Source organism: Odocoileus virginianus, unplaced genomic scaffold, assembly GCF_023699985.2.
Source record: "Odocoileus virginianus isolate 20LAN1187 ecotype Illinois unplaced genomic scaffold, Ovbor_1.2 Unplaced_Contig_7, whole genome shotgun sequence".
NCBI classification, from domain to species: domain Eukaryota; kingdom Metazoa; phylum Chordata; class Mammalia; order Artiodactyla; family Cervidae; genus Odocoileus; species Odocoileus virginianus.
The window spans coordinates 1113870-1139812 of record NW_027224324.1 but is presented as its reverse complement, the minus strand read 5'-3'; positions in this window follow the sequence as shown (position 1 = coordinate 1139812).

Below are 25943 nucleotides of genomic sequence, written 5' to 3'. Positions count from 1 at the left end.
AGTCAAACACTAAGCCTTATACCCTGGCTAGCCCTCACTGACTCTGTTACCTTAGAAACAAACATCCATTTTCCTTACCTAAATTTTTCCTCATCTATGAACTAGGAGGGGCTCCCCTGGTGGCTCAGACAGCAAAGCATCTGCCTACAATGCGGGAGACCTGGGTTCAATCCCTGGGTTGGCAAGATCCCCTGGAGAAGGAAATGGCAACCCACTCCAGTACTCTTTCCTGGAAAATCCCATGGACGGAGGATCCTGGTAGGCTACAGTCCATGGGGTAGCAAAGAGTCGGACATGACTGAGCGACTTTCCACACAATCTTTATGAGCACAAATGAGTTATGACATAAATGAAAATAATACATAAATTTTCATCAAGTTTTCCCTAAGTCTACTGTACAATACACACATCAATCAATGTGATGCACTATATTAATAAATTGAAGAATAAAAACCACATGATACTCTCAGTAGATGCAATAAAAGCTTTTGACAAAATTCAACAACCATCTATAATAAAAAACTCTCCGAACAGTGAGCAGAGAGGGAAAATACCTCAACATAATAAAAGCCATATAAAACAAACCCACAGCAAACATTATCCTCAATGGTGAAAAACTGAAAATGCATCCTCAAAGAACAAGACAAGGGTATCCACTATCACCAGTATTATTCAACATAGTCTTGGAGGTACTAGCTACAGCAATGAGAAAAGAAAAAGAAATAAAAGGAAATTCAAATTGGAAAAGAAGTAAAACTGTCACTGTTTGCAGATGACATGATACTATACATAGAAAATCCTAAAGATGCCACCAGAAAACTACTAGAGCTAATCAATGAATTTAGTAAAGTCACAGGATACAAAATTAATACACAGAAATCTCTTATATTCCTATACACTAACAACAGAAGATCAGAAAGAGAAATTAAGGGGACAAACCTCATATACCACTGCAACAGAGAGAATAAAATATCTAGAAATCAACCTACCTAAGAATAATTAATGCTTTCAAACTGTGGTGCTGGAGAAAACTCTTGAGAGTCCCTTGGACAGCAAGGAGATCAAATCAGTCAGTCCTAAAGGAAATCAACCCCTGAATATTCATGGGAAGGACTATAGCTGAAGCTGAAGCTCCAATACTTTGGCCGCCTGATGTGAAGAGCCAACTCATTGGAAAAGACCCTGATGCTGGGAAATATTGAAGGCAAAAGGAGAAGGGGTGGCAGAGGATGAGATGGTTGGATAGCATCACTGACTCAATGGACATGAATTTCAGCAAACTCCAGGAGATAGTGGAGGAGCCTGGTATGCTACAATCTGTGGGGTCACAAAGAGTCAAACACAACTTATTGACTGAAAAAAACAAACAAGGAGTCAAAAGATTTGTACTCAGAACACTAAAAAGCTACACTGATGCAAGAAACGAAAGCTGACACAAACAGATGGAAAGATACACCATGTTCTTGGATTGGAAGAATCAGTGTTATGAAAATGACTATGCTACCCAAAGCAACCTACAAATTGAATGCAATCCCAATAAAATTACCAATGGCATTTTTCACAGAAATAGAACAGAAAATTTTACAATTTGCATGAAAACACATGAGATCCAGAAGCCAAAGCAGTCTTCAGAAAGAAAAACGGAACTGGAGGAATCAGCCTCGCTGACTTCAGATGATGCTAAGAAACTACCAAAATCAAGACAGTATAGCACTGGCCTCATCACTTCATGGCAAATAGATGGGGAAACAGTGGAAACAGTGGCTGACTTTATTTTTGGGGGGCTCCAAGATCACTGCAGATGCTGACTGCAGCCATGAAATTAAAAGATGCTTGCTCCTTGGAAGAAAAATTATGACAAACCTAGACAGCACATTAAAAAGCAGAGACATTACTTTGCCAACAAAGGTCCATTTAGTCAAGTTATAGTTTTTCCAGTGGTCATGTATGGATATGAGAGTTGGACCATAAAGAAAGCTGAGCACCAAAGAATTGATGCTTTTGAACTGTGGTGCTGGAGAAAACTCTTGAGAGTCCCTTAGACTGCAAAGAGACCCAACCAGTCCATCCTGAAGGAAATCAGTCTTCAATGTTCATTGGAAGGACCGGTGCTGAAGCTGAATTTCCAATACTTTGGCCACCTGATGCGAAAAACTGACTCACTGGAAAAGACCCTGATGCTGGGAAAGATTGAAGGCAGGAGGAGAAGGGGACGACAGAGGATGAGATGGCTGGATGGCATCACCGACTCAATGGACATGAGTTTGGGTAAACTCTGGGAGTTGGTGATGGACAGGGAGGCCTGGCATGCTGCAGTCCATGGGGTTGCAAAGAGTCGGACATGACTGAGCGACTGAACTGAACTGAACTGATGGCAGTGGCACAAAAACAGGAGTACAGACCAACAGAACAGGAAAGAAAGCCCAGAGATAAACCCACACACCGTGGTCACCTAATCTATGACAAAAGGCAAAAATATACAGTGGATAATAGACAGCCTCTTCAATAAGTAGTGCTGGGAAAACTGGACAGATATATATAAAAGAATGAAATTAGAATACTCCCTAACACCATACACAAAAATAAACTCCAAATGGATCAGAGACCTGAATGTAAGGCCAGAAACTATATAACTCTCAGAGGAGAACATAGGCAGAACACTCAGTAAGATCCTTTTTTTACCCACCTCCTAAAGTAATAAAAATAAAAACCAAAAATAAATAAATGAGACCTAATTAAACTTAAAAGCTTTTTCACAGCAAAGAAACCATAAACAAAATGAAACCAACCCTCAGTGAGAGAAAATATTTGCAAATGAAGGAAAAATAAAGTATTAATCTCCAAAATACACAACCAGTTCATGTAGCTCAATATAAAAAAATTAAAAACTAGAAGACCTAAATAGACATTTCTCCAAAGAAGACATACAGATGGCCAAACACATGAAAAGATGCTCAGCATCACTAATTATTAGAGAAATGCAAATCAAAACTACAATGAAGTATCACTTCACACCAGTCAGAATGGCCATCATTAAAAATCTACAAACAATAAATGTTGGAGAAGGTATGGAGAAAAGAGAACCCTCTTGCTCCGTTGGTGGGAATGATACAGTCTGATACAAACTGATACGGTCACTATTGAGAACAGTATAAGATTCCTTAAAAAATTAAAAACAGAACTACCATATGACCCAGCAATGCCACTACTGGGCATATACCCAGAGAAGACACATGCACTGCAGCACTATTTACAATAGCCAGGACATGAACGTAACCTAATTTTCATCAACAGAGAAATGGATAAAGGAAATGTGGTACGTATACACGATGGAATATTACTCAGCCATAAAAATGAACTAAATTGGGTCATTTGTAGAGATGCGGATGGACCTAGAGGCTTTCACACAGAGTGAAGCAGAAAGAGAACAAATACTGTACATTAATGCATACATGTGGAATATAGAAAACGGCATAGATGCTGGTATAGATGATCCTATCTGCAAAGCAAAAAGGGAGACAAGATGCAGAGAACAAATGCACAGACACCAAGGAGGGAAAGGCAGGGGATGACCTGGGAGATTGGAGTTGACATATATACACTATTGATGTTCTGTATAAAATAACTAATGAGCACCTATGGTAGAGCTCACATATGGTGACCTAGTGAGAAGGAAATCCAAAAAAGAGGGGATATATACATACATACACACACACACATATTTATAGCTGATTCACTTTTCTATACAGTAGAAACTTATAAAACATTGTAAAGCTTAATCCAATAAAAATTAAGATAAATTGCACAACTGTTTACTGACTGTCAGAGAAATGTCTTCGGATCCTCTTATGGTTATCAAAGGGGAAAGGTAAGGGGTATAAATTAGGAATTTGAGACTAACATATATATATTACTACATATAAAATAGGTAAATAACAGTGACCAATGTATAGCACAGGGAACTCTACTCAATATTTTGTAATAACTATATGAGAAAAGAATCTGAAAAAAGTGTGTGTGTGTATATATATATGTGTGTGTGTATATATATATATATGAATCACTTTGCTGTAACTAATATCATAGTTACAGCAGTTAACCTGAAACTAATATCATAAATCAACTACACTTCAATAAAAAGAAGAAATTCTTCCATCTACGATAATATAAGAGAACCTGGAGGAAATTATGCCATGTGAAATTAGCCATGACAGAATGAGAAATGCCACATGATCCCACTTATATGATGTATAAAATAATCAAATATGCAGATGCAGAGAGTAGAATGTTGGCTGCCAGAGGCTGAGAGAGGTAAAAACGAAGTTGCTATTCAACAGGTATAAAGTTTCAGTTATGCAGGATGGTTAATTTCTAGGTAACGGTATGCCTATAGTTAACAATACTGTACTGTATACTTAAGAATTTGTCAAGGGGAGAGCAGTAAAGATGGCAGAGTAAGAAGACCCTGAACTAACCTCCCGCCATGGACACAGCAAAATTACAACTATCAGGTGGCATTAGTGGTAAAGAATTCGCTTGCCAATGCAGGAGACATGAGAGATGGGGTTTGACCCCTGGGTCAGGAAGATCCCCTGGAGTGAGGGCATGGCAACCCACTCCAGTATTCTTGCCTGGAGAATTCCTTGGACAGAGGAGCCTGGCAGGCTACAGTCCACAGGATCACAAAGAGTTGGATACAAATAAAACAATTTAGCACACACACAGAGCAACTATCTGTCAGAATGACCTCAAGGCCATAGAAAGCATTTTCTGCAGCCAAAGATATAAAGAAGAAGCCACAACAGCATGGGTAGGAGGGGCAGCAATGTGATATAGTCAAGACTCATACCCAGTTGGTCAGCATCAGTTCCAGGACCCAGCAGGCCAAGCACACAGACCACTGCCTTAATGGAAACACAGGTCAAGCAGCCAGATGCGTGGGGACCCAGCCCCACACACCAGCAGGGTGGGACCCAGACTCACCCACATGCAGACCAGTGCAAGGCAAAGGACCTCCCTGAGTCCTAACACCAGCCACCAGCAGGAAACACCAGCCCCAGGACTCCCTGCCACTCGCCTGAGAATCAGCCATGCCCCCAGTGAGTATGCACCAGCACTAGGGTTCCCTGGACCCTGCAGCTGCTCACGCCAGGACCCATCACCCTCCCCAGCACAGGACTGGCGCTCTCCAGACTGAGCGCCAGCTGCACCAGAACCCAGCCCTGCACACACACACCGGCAGCCTCCGCTCTGGGCAGGACCGGGGAGACGGAGCCAGGGGCCAGGCTGCTCACCAGCATGCCCAGAGTAGTCAGGCCACCGCAACAGAGGCGCCCGCAGCCTGCAGAGAGGCGCCCGCAGCCTGCAGAGAGGCGCACACAGCCTGCAGAGAGGCGCACGCAACCTGCAGAGAGGCGCACACAGCCTGCAGAGAGGCCCTTCTACAGCACACAGATCTGCTGGCAAGAGGGGCAAGGGTGCTGGAGCTGAGACATCGCCCACGGCAACACTGCTTCTCCAAAACCGGGAAATATACCAACCTAACACACAGGAAAAAAAACAGAGTCAGGCCAAACAAGGCAACAAAGGAATATTTTCCAAACAAAGGAATAAGATAAAACCACAGGAAAAAAAAAACTAAGGAAAGTGGAGGTAACCAATCGGTGCAATAAAGAGTTCAAGGTAATAAAGATGCTTAACAAACTTGGAAGAAGAAATGAACACAATGAATGAAAGTTGACCACAGTTATTCTTCAATAAAAATAAATCAACTCTTAACAGAAAAACAAAAAGTTTAACAAAGAATTAGAAAACATAAAGAAGGACCAAACAGAGCTGAATAATATAACTGAAATATTAAAATACACTGGAAATAGTAGATCAGATGATACAGAGGAGTGGATTAGTGAACTAGAATAGAGAGTAGTGGAATCACCCAAGTCGAATAGAAAATCTGAAATGATTATTTTATTTTTAAAGCAATTTCTAACATTTATTTTTATTTTATTTATTTGGCTGCACTGGGCCTTAGTTGCAGCATATGGGATCCAGCTCCCTGACCTGAGACCCCTGCATTGGGGTATAGAGTCTTAGCCACTGGACCACCAGGGAAGTTCCTAAAATGATTTTTTAAATGAGGATAGTTTAAGAGACCACTGGGATGACATCAAGCATAAGAACATTCACATTATATGGCTCCGCAAAGAGTTGGACACAACTGAGCCACTGAGCTATATGGGTCCCAGAAAGAGAAGAAGGAAAAAAGGGGGCAAGAGAACATAAGTGAAGATGCAATGGCTGAAAGCTTACCTCATTTGGGAGAAGACACAGAGAAACAGGTCTAGGAAGCACAGAGAATCTCAAACAAGGTGAACTCAGAGGTCCACACCAAGACTCACTATAATTAAAATAGTAAAAACTAAGAACAAAGAGAGAATACTAAAGGTAACAAGAGAAAAACAATTAGTTAGTACAAGGGAATTCCCGTAAGACTTTCAGTTAATTTTTCAGCAAAAAATCTGAAGACCAGCAGGGAGTGGTGTAATACATTTAAAGTGATGAAAAGAAAAAACATAAAAACAATAATACTCAACCTGGCAAGTCTATCATTCATATTTGAAGAAGAAATAAAAAGTTTTACAGACAAGCAAAAGCTAAAAGAGTTCAGCACCATCAAACCACCTTTACAATAAACATTAAAGGAACATTTCAAAGTGAAAAAGAAAAGACTACAACTAGAAATATGAAAATTATGAAAGGAAAAATCTTACTTGTATGGGCAAATATGCAGTAAAAAGCTAGTAGAAAATTAAAACACAAAAGTAGTAAAATTATTTATATCCATACAAGCTAGTTAAGGGATACACAAAAAGATATAAAGTATGATGTCAAAAACATTAAACATGGGTGTAAGGGTAAAAATGCAGAGCTGAAATACATTTGAACTCAAAATCACCAACTTTAAATAACCATATATATTGTTAAATATAAACCTCATGGTTCAGTTCAGTTCAGTCGCTCAGTCATGTCTGACTCTTTGCGACCCCATGAATTGCAGCACGCCAGGCCTCCCTGTCCATCACCAACTCCCGGAGTTTATTCAAACTCATGTCCATTGAGTTGGTGATGCCATCCAGCCATCTCATCCTCTGTCGTCCCCTTCTCCTCCTGCCCCCAATCCTTCCCAGCATCAGGGTCTTTTCCAATGAGTCAACTCTTCACATGAGGTGGCCAAAATATTGGAGCTTCAGCTTCAGCATCAGTCCTTCCAATGAACACCCAGGACTGATCTCCTTTAGAATGGACTGGTTGGATCTCCTTGCAGTCCAAGGAACTCTCAAGAGTCTTCTCCAACACCACAGTTCAAAAGCATCAATTTGTCGGTGCTCAGCTTTCTTCACAGTCCAACTCTCACATCCATACACGACATAGTAACCACAACCAAAAACCTATAGTATATACATATAGAAAAAGGAATACAAACATAATGCTAAGGTAGTCACCAAATCATAAAGAAAGATATCAGGAGGGAAAAAAAGGAAGGAACAAAAAAGGAACTAGAAAAACAACCCAAAACCATAAATAGAATGACAATAAGTACATTCCTATCAATAAGTACTTTAAATACAAATGGTCTAAAAGCTCAAATGACAAAAAGTGGCTGAATGGATTTTAAAAAAGAAAGATTTATATACATATATATATGCTCACTATAAGAGCCTCACTTCAGATCTCAAGAGACACAAACCAAAAGTGATGGCATGGATAAAAGCATTACATGCAAATAGAAATGCAAAAAGAGATAGAGTAGCAATGTTTATATGAGACAAAATAGACTTTAAAACAAAACATGTGATGAGAGACAAAGAATTCATTACATAATGATCAAGGGATAAATCCGAGAAGATGTGACAATTATAAATAAGCATGCACCCAACATAGGAGCACATAAATACATAAAGCAAATATTAAGGGATATAAGTGGAGAAACAGACAGTAACAATAGTAGAAGACTTTAACACTCCAATTACATCAACAGATAGATCACCCAGGTAGAAAATTAATAAGGAAATTCTGGTCTTAAAAACACTTCCATATGATGGACTTATCATATACACCTGGAATATTTCATTCCAAAGCAGCAGAATACACATTTTTTTCAAGTGCACATAGAATATTCTCCAGCATAGAACATATGCTATGCCACACACAAAAACTCTCAGTAAATTTAAGAAAACTAAAATACCAAGTATCTTTTCTGACCACAATATTATGAGACTAGAAATCAACTGTAAGAAAAAGCTGCAAAATACACAAACACATGGAGGCTAAACAATATGCAACTAAATAATAGAGCATTGAGGAAATTAAGGAGGAAATAAAACACAATTGGAGACAAATGAAAACAAAAACAATTTAAAATCTGTGGGTATACTGCTGTATTTTCTATATGAAATCTGTTAAAGGAGGAAATTCTAAGAGCTCTCAGCACAAGTAAAAAAAAATGTGTTTCTATTTCTTTAATTGTGTATCTGTATGAGATGACTGATGTTCACTAAACTTATTGTGGTAATCATTTCATGATGTATGTAAGTCAAATCATTATGCTGTACACCTTAAACTTACACAGTGCTGTATGTCAATTATATCTCAATAAAACTGAAAGAAAGAATAAAATAGTTCTTGGGATGCAGCAAAAGCAGGTCTAAGAGGGAAGTTTATAATGGTAAAAGCAACTACAAAAGAAGAATAAACAAAATCGAAAATGAGTGAAAGGAAAGGAATCATAAAGATGAGAATGGAAATAAAATGAAATAGAGACTAAGAAAACAGAAAGGATCAATGAAACTAAGAGCTAGTTCTTTAAAAAGATAGGCAAATTTGATAAACCTGTAGCCAGATTTATCATTAGTAAAAGGAAAGAAATCATAAGGTTCAGAACAGAAATAAATGAAATAGAGATTAAAAAACAATAGAAAAGATCAATGAAACTAAAAGCTGGTTCTTTAAAAGAAACACAAAATTGGCAAACCTTTATCTATATCCATCTAGAAAAAGAGAGCCCAAATAAAAACAGAAATGAAAAATGAGAAGTTATAACCAAACCCACAGATGTACAAAGGATCATAAGAGAATACTGTGAATAATTATGCACCAATAAAGTGGACAAATTCCTAGAAATACGCAATCTCCCAAGAATGAACCAGGAAGAAAGCAAATATAAACAGACCAATTACCAGTAATGAAATTGAATCATAATTTTTAAAACTCCTCCAAAATAAAATTCCTGAACCAAATACCTTCACAAATGAACTCTACCAAGCATTTAGAGAATACCTATCCTAATTTTTAAATGATTCCAAGAAATTTCATGAAAAGAATGCTTTCAAACTCATTCTAGGAGGTAAGCATCACTCTCATACGGAAACAAGATAGATTATCACAAAGGAAAAAATTACAGACCAATATCACAGATGAACATAGAAGCAAACATCCTCAACAAAATATTAGCAACCTGAGTCCAAAAATAAAAGAATCATACACCATGATCGAGTGGGATTTATTCTATGGACGCAAATCAATATTTGCAAATCAATGTGATATGCCACACTGACAAACTGAAGAATGAAAATTGCATGATCATCCCAATATATGCAGAAAACTCTTGACAAAATTTAATATCCATTTATTTTTTTAAAAAACCCTCAATAAAGTGGATATAGAGGGAACATACCTAAACAAAGGCTACTTGTGGCAAGCCCACAGTTAAAACTATAATCAACAGTGAAACATTTCCTCTAAAATCAGGAACAAGTCAAAGATGTCCATTCTTAACACTTTGCATGTATGCAAGCTAGGTCACTTCAGTCATGTCCAACTCTTTGTGACTCTAAGAGCCTGCCAGGGTCTTCTGTCCATGGGATTCTCTAGCCAAGAATACTGGAGTGGGCTGCCACACCCTCCTCCAGGGGATCCTCCTGACCCAGGGATCCAACCCAAGTCTCTTATGTCTCCTGATTGGCAGGCAGGTTTTTTACCGATAGTTCCACCTGGGAAGCCCAACATTCAACACAATATTCAAAGTATTAATACTAGCCACAGCAATCACACAATAAAAAGAAATGAATCCAAATTGGAAAGAATGTAAACAGTCACTTTTTACAGATGACATGATACTGAAGACAATCCTAAAGACAGCATCAAAAAATGATTAGAACTCAATGAATTCAGTAAACTTGCAGGATACAAAATCAATGTATAAAAATGCAACAGATTTCTGTATACTAACAGTGAACTATCATGAAGAAAAATTAAGAAAATAGTCTTACTTGCAAGTTGCACCAATAAGAATAAAATATCTAGGAATAAACCTAACCAAGGTAAAAGACTTGTATTAAAACAACTGTAAGACACTGATAAAAGAAACTGAAGATGACAAACAAATGGAAATATATACGGAGCTCATGAACTGGACAATCCAATACTCTTGCCTAGAAAATCCCATGGACGGAGTCCATGGGGTCGCGAAGAGTCGGACACGACTGAGCGAATTCTGACTTTCACTTTCATGCATTGGAGAAGGAAATGGCAACTTACTCCAGTATTCTTGCCTGGAGAATCCCAGGGACAGAGGAGCCTGGTGGGCTGCTGTCTATGGGGTCGCACAGAGTCGGACACAACTGAAGCGACTTAGCAGCAGCAGCATGAACTGGAAGAATTAATATCGTTAAAATGACCATACTACCCCAGGCAATCTACAGATTCAATCTGAGTTTATCTCAAATCACCAATGACATTTTTCTAATTTTTCTAATGACAGAATTAGAACAAATAATTCTAAAATATATGCATGTGTGTCAAGTCGCTTCAGTTGTGTCCAACTCTTTGCAACCCTATGGATTGGAGCTTCTCTGTCCATGGGATTCTCAAGGCAATAAATGTGTAAGGAATCACAAAAGACCCCAAGTAGCCAAAATGATCTTGAGAAAGAAGAGCAAAGCTGAAGATATCATGCCCCCTAATTTCAAACTATGTTGCAAAGCCACAGTAATGAAAAGAGTATGATACTGGCACAAAAACAGACACATAGATCAATCAAACAGAACAGAGAGCACAGAAATAAATCCGTGTGTATACGGGCAATTAATTTACAACAGTGGAGGCAAGAATATATATGGCAATATTCAATAAATGGCATTGAGAAAAGTGGACAGTTACATGCAAAAGAATGTAACTATTCATGGTGTGAGACACTTTCCTCACACCATGAGCAAACATAAATTCAAACTGGATTAAAGACTTAAATGGAAGACCTGAAACCATAAAACATAGAAGAAAACATGGCAATATGTACTTTGACCTTGACTTTGGCACACTTTTTTTTGATATGTCTCTTCAGTCAAGGGAAACAAACAAAAATCAATAAATGGGACTATATCAAACTATAAAACTTTTGTACAACAAAGAAAACTATCAATAAAGCAAAAAAATCCACATACTAAATGGAAGAAAATATTTGCAAATGACATATATAAGAAGAGGTTAATATCCAAAATGTATAAAAAATTTATACACTCAACATCAAAAAGGCAAACAACTCAAGTTAAAAGGACAGAAGACATGAACAGACATTTGTCCCAAGAAGACATACAGATAGCCAAAAGGTATGTGAAAAAATGCTCAACACCACTAAACTTAAGGAAAATGCAAATCAAACCACAATGAGATATCACCTTACACCTGTCAGAATGGTTATTATCAAAAAGACAACAAGTAATAAATATTGCTAAAGATGTAGAGAAAGGGCAACCCACAAGCACAAATTATGGGAATGTAAATTGGTGCAGCTACTATGGAAAACAGTATGGAGGTTCCCCCCCCCAAAAAAAAAAAACAGAACTACCACATGATCCAGTAATCCCACTTCTGGGCATCTTTCCAAAGAAAACAAAAATAGTAATTTCAAAAGACACATGTTCTCCCATACTCATTGCAGAATTATTTACAATAGCCAAGATATGGAAGCAACTTAAGCTCCCATAGTTAAATAAATGGGCAAAGAAGATGTGGGAGATTCACATATATATATATAAACCACATCCCTGGTGGTCTACTGGTTAAGACTTTGCCTGCTTGTGGGAGATTTGTATGTATATATATATATGTAAACCTCGTCCCGGTGGTCTAGTGGTTAAGACTTCATCTGCCAATGCAAGAGACATGGGTTCGATCCCTGGTCCAGGAAGGCCCCACGTGCCTCGGGACAGCTAAGCCCGCGTGTCACGGCCACTGAAGCCCACAGGCCCTAGAGCCCAGGCTCTGCAGTTACAGAAGCCGCGCATTGAGAGGCCTGCGCACCCCAACTAGGGAGTGGGCCCCGCTCGCCGTAACTAGAGGAAGCCGTCGGGAGCAACGAAGACCCAGCACAACAAAAATAAACTTGAAAAGATTGCAAAGGAAATTATGCCATTTGCAACAACGTTGAGTGGACCTAGACAGTATTACACTAACTGAAGTAAGTAAAGAAAGACAAATTTGTGGAATCTAAAAATCAAAACAAATGAACATAACAAAATAGAACAGACACACAATACAGGTCTTTGATGAGGGCGGGGGGGGGGGGGGGGGGCGGGGGGCGGTGAGAGAAACACATGAAGGAGATTAAAGAGATAAACTTCCAGTTACAAAATAAATGAGTCATGGGGATGAAATGTACAGCATGGGAATACAGTCAACTGTATACCTTTGTATGGTGACAGACGATAACTAGACATACCATGATGATCATTTTGTATAAAAGTATCAAATCAGTACATGTGCATTGGAACTAACATATCTTATTGGTCGGTTATACATCAATTTAAATAATGTGTAGGGACTTCTCTGGGGTCTAGTGGTTAAGACTTTGTCTTCTAACACAGGAGATGCAAGTTTGATCCCAGGTCAGGGAGTTAAGATCTCACATGTCTTGGGGCAAAAAAACTAAAACATAAAACAGAAGTAACATTGTAACAAAGTCAATGAAGACTTTTAAAATGGTACACATCAAAAAATCCTATAAAGAATATGTAGACATTGGGAGAAAATGCATCAAAATGCTAATGGTGGTTATCTCTGGGATTGAAGATTACCACTGACTATTATTTCTTTACTGTACACTTTTATGCTTTTTTTATTTTCTGCAAGAATAAAAAAGAAAAAAAAAACATGTATTGCTTGTAAAGTTCAAAAGAAAGCAACATCATTAAAAAGGAAAACAAAATTGTTAAGAAGGTAGATCTCATGTTAAATGTTCTTACCACAATAAAAAATTAAGTTAAACTACTAAAGACATACATACATACATACATACATACATAATACATGTTTGAGTTCTTACAGACTCAAGCTGAACATGTAGAAACCTTGGCAGAAGTTCTTCAGGAATTAAGAAAACAAAAATCAAAAGAAAAACAGAAACCAGAATAAAGGAATCCCTACATAAGATCTTGCCAAGCTATGACTTGTTTACTGGGATAATTAAAATATACCAAAAGAGATGTAAATAGAAAGAAGTAAAAAAAAAAATCTTTAAAGAGTCAAAAAATTAGGAAGTCTACAAAATTTAGTACACTTTTGTTTCAATCCATCTTTTCAGTTCCACATGAAGTTAAAGTTGAAAACAAAACAAAAAAATAAATAAAAATAACTAAACCACAAACAATCATGAAATCACTGTGCAAGTTCACTTAGAACTCTGATCTGAAACTGTAGTTGAGAAAAAAGAAAACTTCAATGTAAATAAATATACAATATTTTAAACATACAACAAAACCAAGTGTACACGATTCACATGAAAATCAAGTTAAGGGTCATTTCCTCACAGATAAGAAGAATTGATGCTTTCAAACTGTGGTGCTGCAAAAGACTTTTGAGAGTTCCATGGACAGCAAGGAGATCAAACCAGTAGACCCTAAAGGAAATCAACCCTGAATATTCATTGGAAGGACTGATGCTGAAGCTGAAGCTCCAAAACTTTGGCCACCTGATGTGAAGAGCCAACTCATTGAAAAGACCCTGATGCTGGGAAAGATTGAAGGCAAGAGAAGAAGGGGACGATGGAGGATGAGATGGTTGGATGGCATCACCGACTCAATGGACATGAGTTTGAGCAAACTCTGGAAGACAGTGAAGGACAGGGAAGCCTGGCATGCTGCAGTCCATGTGGTCACAAAGACTTGTGACTTAGACTTGACTTAGTGACTAAACAACAACAAAATTCAAGGAAATAAGCGAACTCAGAGTAAGAATTGGGTAGAGTTAGTTAAAAGAAGAAAAGGCAGAAATCCAGGTGAGACAACAAAAAGCAGTAACTCAGGGTATAAGTGAGAGAAATAATTTCCTAAGAACCCTTGCTGGGGTTCTAGGCAACTAAGTACTCTTACAGGATACAAAGCAACAGTCATGAAGTACCATGTAAAGAATGGAGTTTGATACTCAGCCCTTCTGAGTGGAGTACTTTTATACTTCCTGCCCAGGACCAGAACTTTTCAAATGAGAACTGATCTGAGCCTTTTAGTGCAAACAAGAAGCTATAGTGAACTGGAGAGAGCTAACGGAAGTAGGAAACTAAAACTTTTTTAAACCATTACTTAGACTGCCAACAAATTTGAAAAAACAAGGTTCCTACTTTCTGAACCTTCATGGATATTTAAAAATCAAGAGGTACTTCCAGTCTTCAAATCCATTATTCTTCCCTTTAAATGGAGTGAGAGTTCTTATAGACCTACCTTTTAAGTATATGAGAACCCTGTCAACCTACATTCAGTTGATCTACCTGGAAAATTCATGATTGATTCAGGAATGATTAAAGAGAAAGAAAACAAAATTGAGTGGCTTACATATTTTAACTGGGAAAAAGAAGACAGAAAATTGATTTAGGGACAACCTGTACATTGAGCATTGTAGCACAACACGTAGAAACTGATTAGAAGGAGAGAGAATTTGATGATAAGAAAAAAGGAAAGCAATATTTTTGCTATGTGACCAGAGAAAATGGAATCAAAACACCCAGGGTTCTAGGGATGACATTACTCTTTGTCTGAGGGTATGGAAAAGGCTGCTAACTGCCTACCCAAAACCTATTCTCCTTTTCTTGCAATAAACCACTACATTGTTGGGATAGCATAGACCGCACTATTATTTGCAGGTATGTTATTTAAGGCTTAGCAAGAATGGCTGAGAGAAATAACTTTCCTTGGTGAGAGGATTTCAGAAATCTGTTCAATACATAGCATTTTATATATATGAAAGGATATCAACAACCTAACAATAATAATTTGGGAAGTCCAAGCTTTATACAAAGCACTAGAAAAGGTCAGAAAGGCAGCAATAACCTTACTGGAATTATTCTTCTGTATCTCTCAGCCTCCTTTGTTAGTACGACCTGTGGAACATAAACAGAAGTTACTGTGTGGGGCTTCTGGGGAAGCTCTTTCAACAGGGCTGACTCATTTAAAAGGCTTATCATTTTTCTTTTCCCCTTGCATCCTTGTAGATTACAGAAGTCATCACTAGAGCCCCTTTGTGATCATGGAATGATCTTGAAGAAGAAGAAGAAACAAAAGAGAAGTTACTGATGGAGAAAAAAAAGAAAGAAGTCTGGAGTCATGCACCCCATCCAAGACTGGCTGATTCTAGCTTTCATGTCAAGTAAAAGGAAAGCAATCTCCCTATCTTATTTAAAACACTGTTTTGACATTTCTTCTATGAGCAGGTGCTTGCAATTCCCAACTGGCTGAGAGGGCTTATGGAGCTAGGTAAGTGTTCTGTTAGATTCTCACAGGCCCTTGAATATATTATGACAGGCAAGGTCTAAAGCAAATACCATTTATAATGAAAAGGGAGTTGAAAGAACTCGCCTTTAACATATGGAGCTTTTTTCCTCCAAGTTAATAAAGTGTACCAAATTTTTTTGATCAAAAAAAATTCATGTTTCCAAATATACTTTTACACTTGGAGGTGAAATGTGAGTGATGGTCTGAGTTTAGAATAAAGTAAACAAGCTTTGTTTTTTCTAAATCTTTTTTAACTTTATTTTGTATTGGCATATAACTTATTAACAATGTTGTGATAGTTTCAGGTGGACAGTGGAAAAACTCAGCCATACATACACATGTATCCATTCTCCCCCAAACTCCCCTCCCACCCAGGCTGCCACATAACACTGAGCAGAGTTCCATGTGCTATACAGTAGGTCCTTGTTGGTTATCCATTTTAAGTATAGAGGGGCTTCAAAAAGGTTAAACATGCAACTATTGTAAGATCCAGTAATTTCACTTCCTGGTATATATCCAGAAGAACTGAAAGCAGTGACTCAGATATTTATATACCAGTATTCACAGGTGGAAACAAATCATTACCCCAAAGATAAACAAAATTCTCTACACAAATGGAAAGTTATTTTACCTTTAAAAAATGAAATTATGAAAATATGAATAAAAATATGCTGCAAGATGGATAAACTTTGCAAGCATTATACTGAGTGAACCAGATGTGATAGTTAATTTTTATGTGTCAACTTGACTGAGCTAAGGGCTGCCCAGAGATCTGGTGATACATTATTTCTGGGTATGTCTGTGGAAAAATTAGCATTTTAATCAGTAGTCTCTGTAAGGAACATCAGTTCAGTTCAGTCACTCAGTCATGTCCAACTCTTTGCGACCCCATGAATCACAGCACACCAGGCCTCCCTGTCCATCACCAGCTCCCAGAGTTTACTCAAACTCATCCATCGCATCGGTGATGCCATCCAGCCATCTCATCCTCTGTCATCCCCTTCTCCTCCTACCCCCAATCCCTCCCAGCATCAGGATCTTTACCAATGAGATAATTCTTCACATCAGGTAGCCAAAGTATTGGAGTTTCAGCTTCAGCATCAGTCCTTCCAATGAATATTCAGGACTGATTTCCTTTAGGATGGACTGGTTGGATCTCCTTGCAGTCCAAGGGACTCTCAAGAGTCTTCTCCAACATCACAGTTCAAAAGCATCAATTTTTTGGCACTCAGCTTTCTTTATAGTCCAACTCTCACATCCATACATGACCACTGGAAAATCCATAGCTAGATGGGCCTTTGTTGGTAAAGTAATGTTTCTGCTTTTTTAACATGCTGTCTAGGTTGGTCACAGCTTTTCTTCCAAGGAGCAACCATCTTAATTTCATGGCTGTAATCACCATCTGCAGTGATTTTGGAGCCCCCAAAATAAAGTCCATCACTGAAGTGATGGAACTGGATCCCATGATCTTAGTTTTCTGAATGTTGAGCTTTAAGCCAACTGTTTCACTCTCCTCTTTCACTTTCATCAAGAGGCTCTTTAGTTCTTCTTCATTTTCTGCCATAAGGATGGTATCATCTGCATATCTGAGGTTATTGGTATTTCTCCTGGCAATATTGATTCCAGCTTGTTCTTCATCCAGTCTGACATTTCAAATGATGTTAAATAAGCATATAAGTTAAATAAGCAGGGTGACAATATACATCCTTGATGTACTCCTTTCCTGATTTGGAACCAGTCTGTTGTTCCATGTCTAGTTCTGTTGTTTTTTGACCTGCATACAGATTACTCAAGAGGCAGGTCAGGTGGTCTGGTATTCCCATCTCTTGAAATTTTCCACAATTTGTTGTGATCCACACAGGCAAAGGTTTTGGCATAGTCAATAAAGCAGAAGTAGGTGTTTTTCTGGAACTGTCTTGCTTTTTCAATGATCCAGCAGATATTAGCAATTTGATCTCTGGTTCTTCTGCCTTTTCTAAATCCAGCTTGAACATCTGGAAGTTCACGGTTCACGTATTGTTGAAGCCTCACTTGAAGAATTTTGAGCATTACTTTGCTAGCATGTGAGATAAGTGCAATTGTGTGGTAATTTGAGCATTCTTTGACATTGTCTTTCTTTGGGACTGGAATGAAAACTTACCTTTTCAGGTCCTGTGGCCACTTCTGAGTTTTCCAAATTTGCTGGCATATTGAATGCCACATTTTCACAGCATTATCTTTCAGGATTTGAAATAACTCAACTGGAATTCCATCACCTTCACTAGCTTTGTTCGTAGTGATGCTTCCTAAAGCCCACTTGACTTCACATTCCAGGATGTCTGGCTCTAGGTGAGTGATCACACCATCGTGATTATCTGGGTCATGAAGATTTTTTTTGTACAGTTCTTCTCTGTATTCTTGCCACCTCTTCTTAATATCTTCTGCTTCTGTTAGGTCCATACCATTTCTGTCCTTTATTGTGCCCATCTTTGCATGAAATGTTCCCTTGGTATCTCTAATTTTCTTGAAGAGATCTCTAGTCTTTCCCATTCTATTGTTTTCCTCTATTTCTTTGCACTGATCACTGAGGAAGGCTTTCTTATCTCTCTTTGCTATTCTTTGGAACATAGTCCTCCCCAATTTGGGTGAGATCATCTAATCCCTTGAAGGCCTAATAGAACAAGTGAAAGTGTTAGTCACTCAGTCGTGTCTGACTCTTTGTGACCCCATGGACTGTAGCCCACCAGGCTCCTCTGTCCATGGGATTCTCCAGGCAAGAGTACTGGAGTGGGTTGCCATTTCCCTTCTCCAGGGATCTTCCCAACCCAGGGATTGAACCTGGATCTCCTGCATTGCAGGCTGATTCTTTACCATCTGAGCCACCAGGGAAGCCCATAATAGAACAAAAGGTAGAGGAAAGATGAATTTTTTATGTCAGCTTGAGAAGAGATGTCCGCCTTCTCCTGCCCTTGGACGTGGATACTCCCAGTTCCCAGGCCTCGGACCAGAAAGTGTGCCTCTGGCACCCCACAGCTCGGGCCTTTGGCCTTGAACTGAATCACCCCACCAGCTTTCCTGGCTCTTCATCTTTTGGACAACAGATCATAGGATTTCTTAGCCTTAATAACTGCATGAGTCAATTCCTATAATAAAACTCATTTTATGTGTCTATATATATCCTACTGGTTCTGTTTCTCTGGACAACCCCGATTAATGCACTAATCAAATTCACAGAGACAGACAGTAGATTAGAGATTGCCAGAGGTTGGGTAGAGGGGAAATGAGAAGGCAGAGGGGGAAATAAGAAGATATTAATACATAAAGAAATGCTGTTTGGGATGATAATGAAGTTCTGAAAACAGTGGTGATGGTTGTACAACATCATGAATATACTTAATGTCACTGAATTATACACTTAAAAATACTTTAAGTGGTAACTTTTTTATTAAACATTTTAAACAATGGTTCTAAGATGGATCAAGTGTGAAACAAATGAAGTAAGTTAAACTTTCCAGAGTTAAAGTTGAAAATATTACCCTGCCAGGACAATTAAGAATTAAATGAAATATAGTGTCTGAGGCATGGAAGTTACCCAATTACAAACTTAAATGAGATAATGTGTAGAGAACTTAGCTCAGTACCTGAAACACTGTAGGCAATTATGTTAGCCAACCAAAAGTTAGCTGCTGATTCCAGAATCAGCAGCAGCAGTAATAGCAGCTACAGCAATAAAGGTACTAGATAATTCAAATGAGGGGTAAGGCAGAATCCAGATATGCTATAGCATGGGGCATTAGCTTTAAAGAAGGCATTTGCCAGTTAATGACAAAATCAATAGGAATATCAGAGGTGTTAACCTTTGCTACCATGTGACTGAATCTATGGACTATCCTGAACAGTGGTTTATAAGCCACTTACACTGGTTTGTAGACTTTAAAAAGCCTAAAAATCCCTGCTTACTAGACCTTGGTGGTGCAGACAGTAAAGAATCTACATGCAATGCGGGAGACCTGGGTTTGATCCCTGGGTCGGGAGGTGGGGCACAGTGGTAAAGAACCTGCCAATGAGGAGACTCAAGAGATGCAAGCTCAATCCCTGGGTTGGGAAGATTCCATGGAGTAGGAAATGGCAACCCACTGCAATATTCTTGCCTGGGAAATTCCATGGACAGAGGAGCCTGGCTGGCTACAGTCTATGGGGTTGTGAAGTCAGACAGATTTACTGAGCACACCCAAAAATTACTGAGTGTACAAGAACCCTTGTCCTAACTTGACCAAATGTTCTCGAAGAATCTATTTGGTTTTTTATTGGCTTTCGGGGGTGGTTTGTTTTTTCTTTTTTCTTTTTTTGGAGCACAGGGAGGTTTGAAAGTGAAAGTGAAATTGCTCAGTGCATCCAACTCTGCAACCCCATGGCCTGTAGCCCACCAGGCTCCTCTGCTCATGGGATTCTCCAGGCAAGAATACTGGAGTGGGTTGCCATTTCCTTCTCCAGGGGATCTTCCCAACCCAGGGATCGAACCCGGTCTCCTGCACTGCAGGCAGATGCTTTAACCTCTGAGCCACAAGGGTTTGGTGCTTACAAAAGCAGCAGTTCATTATTTCACAGTTTCTGTAGATAAGAAGCCTGACATGCATGGTAGGAGTCTCATCTTTGGGTCTCACCAAGCTAAACTCAAAGAACAGTTGACCCTTGGACACAGGGGAAAGAGGGCAGGGATACCAACACACACCCTTCCCGCCACCTTGCAAGCAGTTGAAAATCCACATATAATTTTTCAGCCTGCCCTCCACATCCATGGAGAGAACCTGTTTGTATTACAGTGACTCGAAAGCAAGAAGAGAAAGCGAACCTGAGCCACAACGGAAACAACTGAGAGATATGACCTAAATGACAGAAACTGAATGTGCTGGTGTTGACGAGATTCAGCATAATGATGAATAAGGACAGGCTGAGTTAAGCTGAAAGCAACCTATATGAAGTCCAGAAATAAATCAGTACCCATATAGGGGCATGGCAACCCACTCCAGTATCCTTGCCTAGAGAATCCCATGGGCAGAGGAGCCTGGCAGGCCACAGTCCATAGCGTCATAAAGAGTCGGACATGAACTGAAGCGACTTAGCATGCATATAGTTCAGTCCTTGCAAGAAGTCACATTCAGAGAAGCACCGTTCAGACCAGAAGCATACTGAATGGAGCTCACATTTTTACATGCATCCCTAAGAACATAAAGTGGCACTGAATTTATAACTCACAAGAATGCTTCTCAAATACTTATTTCCTCCCATCTCCAAGTCTCTGTCATTCCACACATTCCACAATGTCAAAGCTAAACCCTAACACATTCTCTAATCTCTGCCTGTATCTCTTTAAAAATCTCTGCAATTTTCCTTGGTTCTTTCAGATAATCCAATCCTTTTCACCCCATTTTCCTGAGTCTGCTTCACAAGTTGAGTCTGGCTGGTACAGACAAAACTTTTCAGGAGAGCAGGCAGGAAAAAGCAAGGAGGAAGGCAGTCTAGAAGCACAAAAATTCACAAATCTGCCTGTCATGTATTTGACTTTCAGTTAGTCACACACAGACAGACCAAGTTTGACGTTAACTGATACTCTGTATTTGGGTACTTTTTAGTGCAGCTTCCATGGATGTAGCAATCATATCTTGTCTTTGCGTTCCAGAAGCCATCACATCTAGAAGGCTGACATACAGGAGCCATGAAACAGAGACACATGAGTTATAAGACAATTTAAGCAGTTTGGAGACTAGCAAAGAAATTGCCTCCAGTAGCATAGTTGTCTGTTAGTTAATTCCTTGAAGAGTGTCAGCTCCTGCCTTTCCTAGACCTTTACAGATGAAGACTCTGAATGCTTCTGCTCAAAAACACAAGATGAGAATGTCTAAACCCTCAGCCCATCCATGACTGGAATAGCCTTGTTGGCATATCCTGTGTCACACAGTAAACTGGGAGGAAGCTGTAAACCCAGGCTCCCCTACTCACCATCATGGTGCACTAAACATCGTTCATGCTTCGGTCTCTGGTTTTAAGAATGCTGATAAAGATGAATAAATACAGGAAAACTTTGTTCTTAGGTTTCAAACAACAGTATTCCATTATCCTGACTTCCCAGAAACAACTTATATGCTATTTTATTCTATTAGTTCCAAAAGATCAAACACAAAGTTCAAAAATACATTAGATTAATGTTTTTCTTGCTTGACCTAGGTCAGCATGTGCCCAATGCTAATTCAGTTCATTATGAATGATTAACTTTAGAGAATTTAAAAGATTGAAAAGAAAAACCTCAGACCAACCATATCAATTAAAATTCTCTTTTGCTTGGAAACCAGGTAATAATGAATAGCATGTATCTCCAAGAGACCGACAATGGGAAGATACATTTACAAAAAATAACAAATGGTTTATGACTAATATAAATTCAGAAAGACTGTTCTATTAGAACAGTTTCTGAATGTTTTATGTTCTATTAGACATGTTAGTTCTATTAAAACATGTTATGTTCTGTTTTATGTTTAATGTTCTATTAAAGTTTCTGAATGTTTTAAGAAGTGTTAAAATCAATTAATACAATAGTGGTTTCTATATACTAATGGATCCTTGTTAGGAAACATAAATCACATACATTATTTTAATGGAGAAAATTTAGTATAAAGCATTAAACTAAGTAAAAGAATTTTTAACTGAAAAACTAAAAATTCAGAAGAAATTAAAGAACAATAAAGTGTCATGAAACTAACAACCAAAGGAAGCAGCTACCAGCTGCCCCCTCCAGGGTGACGACAGCAAAGCGAGCAAAGGGGAGAGGTTGGGACCGTTAAAATCAGAAGCTTGAACAAGGATCCCAGGGAGCTGATATTCAGATCTCTGAGGAAAGGGTGCTCTCTATCGGACCAGGGGTCTGGTGGAGGGGGGATCCCACACCGAGCAGGGACTCAGACTTCTCAGAAGGGGTGCTTAATGACAGCTGCTGCTGTCTGAAAGGGACACAACGAAACCTAATTCTGCAAAGGCTGGAAAATCTGCAAACTAATTCAATTGCTTCCATAATAATGAAGTGCCTCTGTCAGACTGAAGAAAGGAGGCACTTGTGATATTGACAAGAGCCCAAACTGACAAGAAAAAAAAGGGAAGAAACTCCTTTCTCCTTTCTCCTCCAGCCCTGTAGTTCTCTGTAGCACCCCCTTTGTCACAGAGTAACAGAAAGCCACTGGCAAGGAAACCCTGTTTGCAGAACCCAGCCCTAACGTCACAAAGCAGAGTACATAGAATGGATTTGGACCTGAGACACATAAGTTGCATAACTGGCCCAATCTACCCCTTTGGTACTCAATATCCATTTACACGTGTTCTACATATATTTGAATTTTCATACAGCACCAAAAAGAGCTCTGCGCTTGCACCTAACATGATGGAACCATCCTTTAGACAAGTCGAAAGCATTCTCATCCTCTCCCCCGACATTGGAGATGCTAAGTCCCAGCTGTCATTATATCCCTCTCTGAGCTATGATCGGAGAAGGCAATGGCACCCCACTGCAGTACTCTTGCCTGGAAAATCCCATGGACAGAGGAGCCTGGTGGGCTGCCGTCTCTGGGGTCGCACAGAGTCGGACACGACTGAGGCGACTTAGCAGCAGCAGCGGCTACGCTATGTTAATTACACTACAAATTCAGCCACAGCCATATGTGAAACATTCTGTTAACAAGATTGTGATGAAAGCTTACCTCCAACAAAATGTGCATAAGATTCTAAAGAAAAGGAAATTTACATGTGTATGTATACACATACACCCACAAGAAAGAAGTGAAGTGAAAGTCACTCGGTCGTGTCTGACTCTTTGCAACCCCATGGACTACATACAGTCCATGGAATTCTCTAGACCAGAATACTGGAGTGGGTAGCCTTTCCCTTCTCCAGGGCATCTTCCCAACCCAGGGATCAAACCCAGGTCTCTCACACTGCAGGCAGATTCTTTACCAGCTGAACCACAAGAGAAGCTGAAGAATACTGGAGTGGGTAGCCTATTCCTTCTCAAGCAGATCTTCCTGACCCAGGAAAAGAATCAGGGTTTCCTGCATTGCAGGTGGGTTCTTTACCAACTGAGCTATGAGAGAAGCCCATGGCTGCTACAAACCTCATTTCAGCCTTGGTTGATATTTATAACCCCTATCTTCTATATCCTATTCATATTTCCTTTGTCCTCAGGGGCCCAGCTGCTTGGGATTCTCTACCTTACACAGGGAACCACAACTTCATTTCTGAAGGCTCTAAGTCTCTAGTTAGTTGTCCGATCTTTTTTTTGTTGTTCCTGTTTCTCTAGTTTCCTATTAATTTTTGTCCCTGAACAGGAAGCACCAAGAGAACTCCAAAGCATTTCCTGCATTCCAAACCGATACAGTGTGAATGTGGAGGAATGTCCCTCCAAAGTTCATGTTGAAAACCTAATGCCCGAGGTAATGGTGTTAGGAAGTAGAGACTCTGAAAGGTGACTGTGTCATGAGGGTGGAGCCCTCACAAATGGGATTCGTCTTTTTATGAAAGAGACCCCAGAGCGGTCCTCTGCCCTCCCACCACGTGAGACTACACCCCGCAAGAAGTCTGCAGCCCTGAAGCGGGCTCTCGCTGATCCCGTCTGAGACACTTCCTGACCTCGGACCTTCAGCATCCAGGACTAGGAGAAGCTTCTGTTCTTCATAAACCATCCAGGTACATGTATTTGGTCACAGCAGCGCAAACGGACTGAGATCCTCACTGCCACTGCTGTGTCGGAGGAATCCAGCTTCGCCCTGGCAATCAGGATCGAACAGTGGAGTAACCTCCTTCACGACCTGTGAGTTCAATGCCAGGAGGACTCCAGTGGCCAAGTGGCCGCCTCAATACTTGGTTCAATAGAGCCACTGTGATATGTAGGACACCTTAAGATTCTTACAGATATAGTTCATCATCGTAAAGTTAATGGAGTCTTTATTAATAAAGAACTTGGGATAAAATGTTACTTTGGGATTTATTTACATGGAGTACCAAAATAATTTAGGGACCACATAGTCAAATAATTTATTTTTAACTTAAAGAAAGCAAATAAATGTATTAAAATACATTTAGAAAACAGAACCATTGTGACGTCCTCCTTGGGAACCAAGGCCACCAAACCATCTGTAAACCAGACTGAGTCCTAAGCTCATAAGGATTCGCCATGAAGCCACAGGTGTGGAAGAGAAAAACAATACAGCAGCAGGCAGTGCTGAAGGAGCCTGAGGCCCCTGTTCCTGCAACTGCCTCGTTGTGTCTCCTAAGCTCAGCTCAGCTCGGTTCCTTATTTACCTTTTCCATTTGATAATCAGTTGCTACCGCCCAGATCTAAGTGCATGGCTCACTGGCTCAGAGAACACCTGGTTATGATGGGTCACCTAGTCACATGATGTCCAATGATCAAACATTCAGTCTCTACTGGGGCCACGCAGCAAACCTGCAGTTATTTCTCAAAAGGATGGTTATCTGTAAAAGAAAGCATAGGTTTGCTGTATTATCTGCCCGATAATTCTCCTATTAGAGCTTGCCAAAGCCTTCACAGTGCATACCTAGACATAGTGCATAGGCTTTTCAAGAACCATCAGATCATAGAGCCTCAGTAAAGAAGCAGCTTTCATTTGCCCTAAGGTAGGACCACAAAAGGGTAAGTCCTACCAAGCAAAAACAAATGACTGCTGCGGTTCTTACAGATTAGTATGGGGGGAGGGCAGCATTTTCCAGGTCATTAGCTGCACACCAGATACCAGGCTGTGATTTGCTTTACTGATTTGCTTTAGTAAATATGCCACATCTTGAGCAGAAGCTGCAAATATAGCCAATACCTGATTAAATGTATGCTATTCCATGGTCATTCTACAAGATCCATCCCACTTCTACAGAGTCCAAACAAGCAAATTAAATAGAGGTGCAACTAACATCAATACAGCAGCATTTTCCAAGTCCTTGATAGTGGCAACAATGCCTGCAATTTCTCCAGAAACGCAGCATTGAGTTTACCATCCTGGCAAGAAAAGGAAGTCCTAGGGGCCTTCCTACCTAAAGTCTTTACTTCATAAGTCAGAGCAGCTATGTGATGACGTGTCCAATCAACAAGCATGT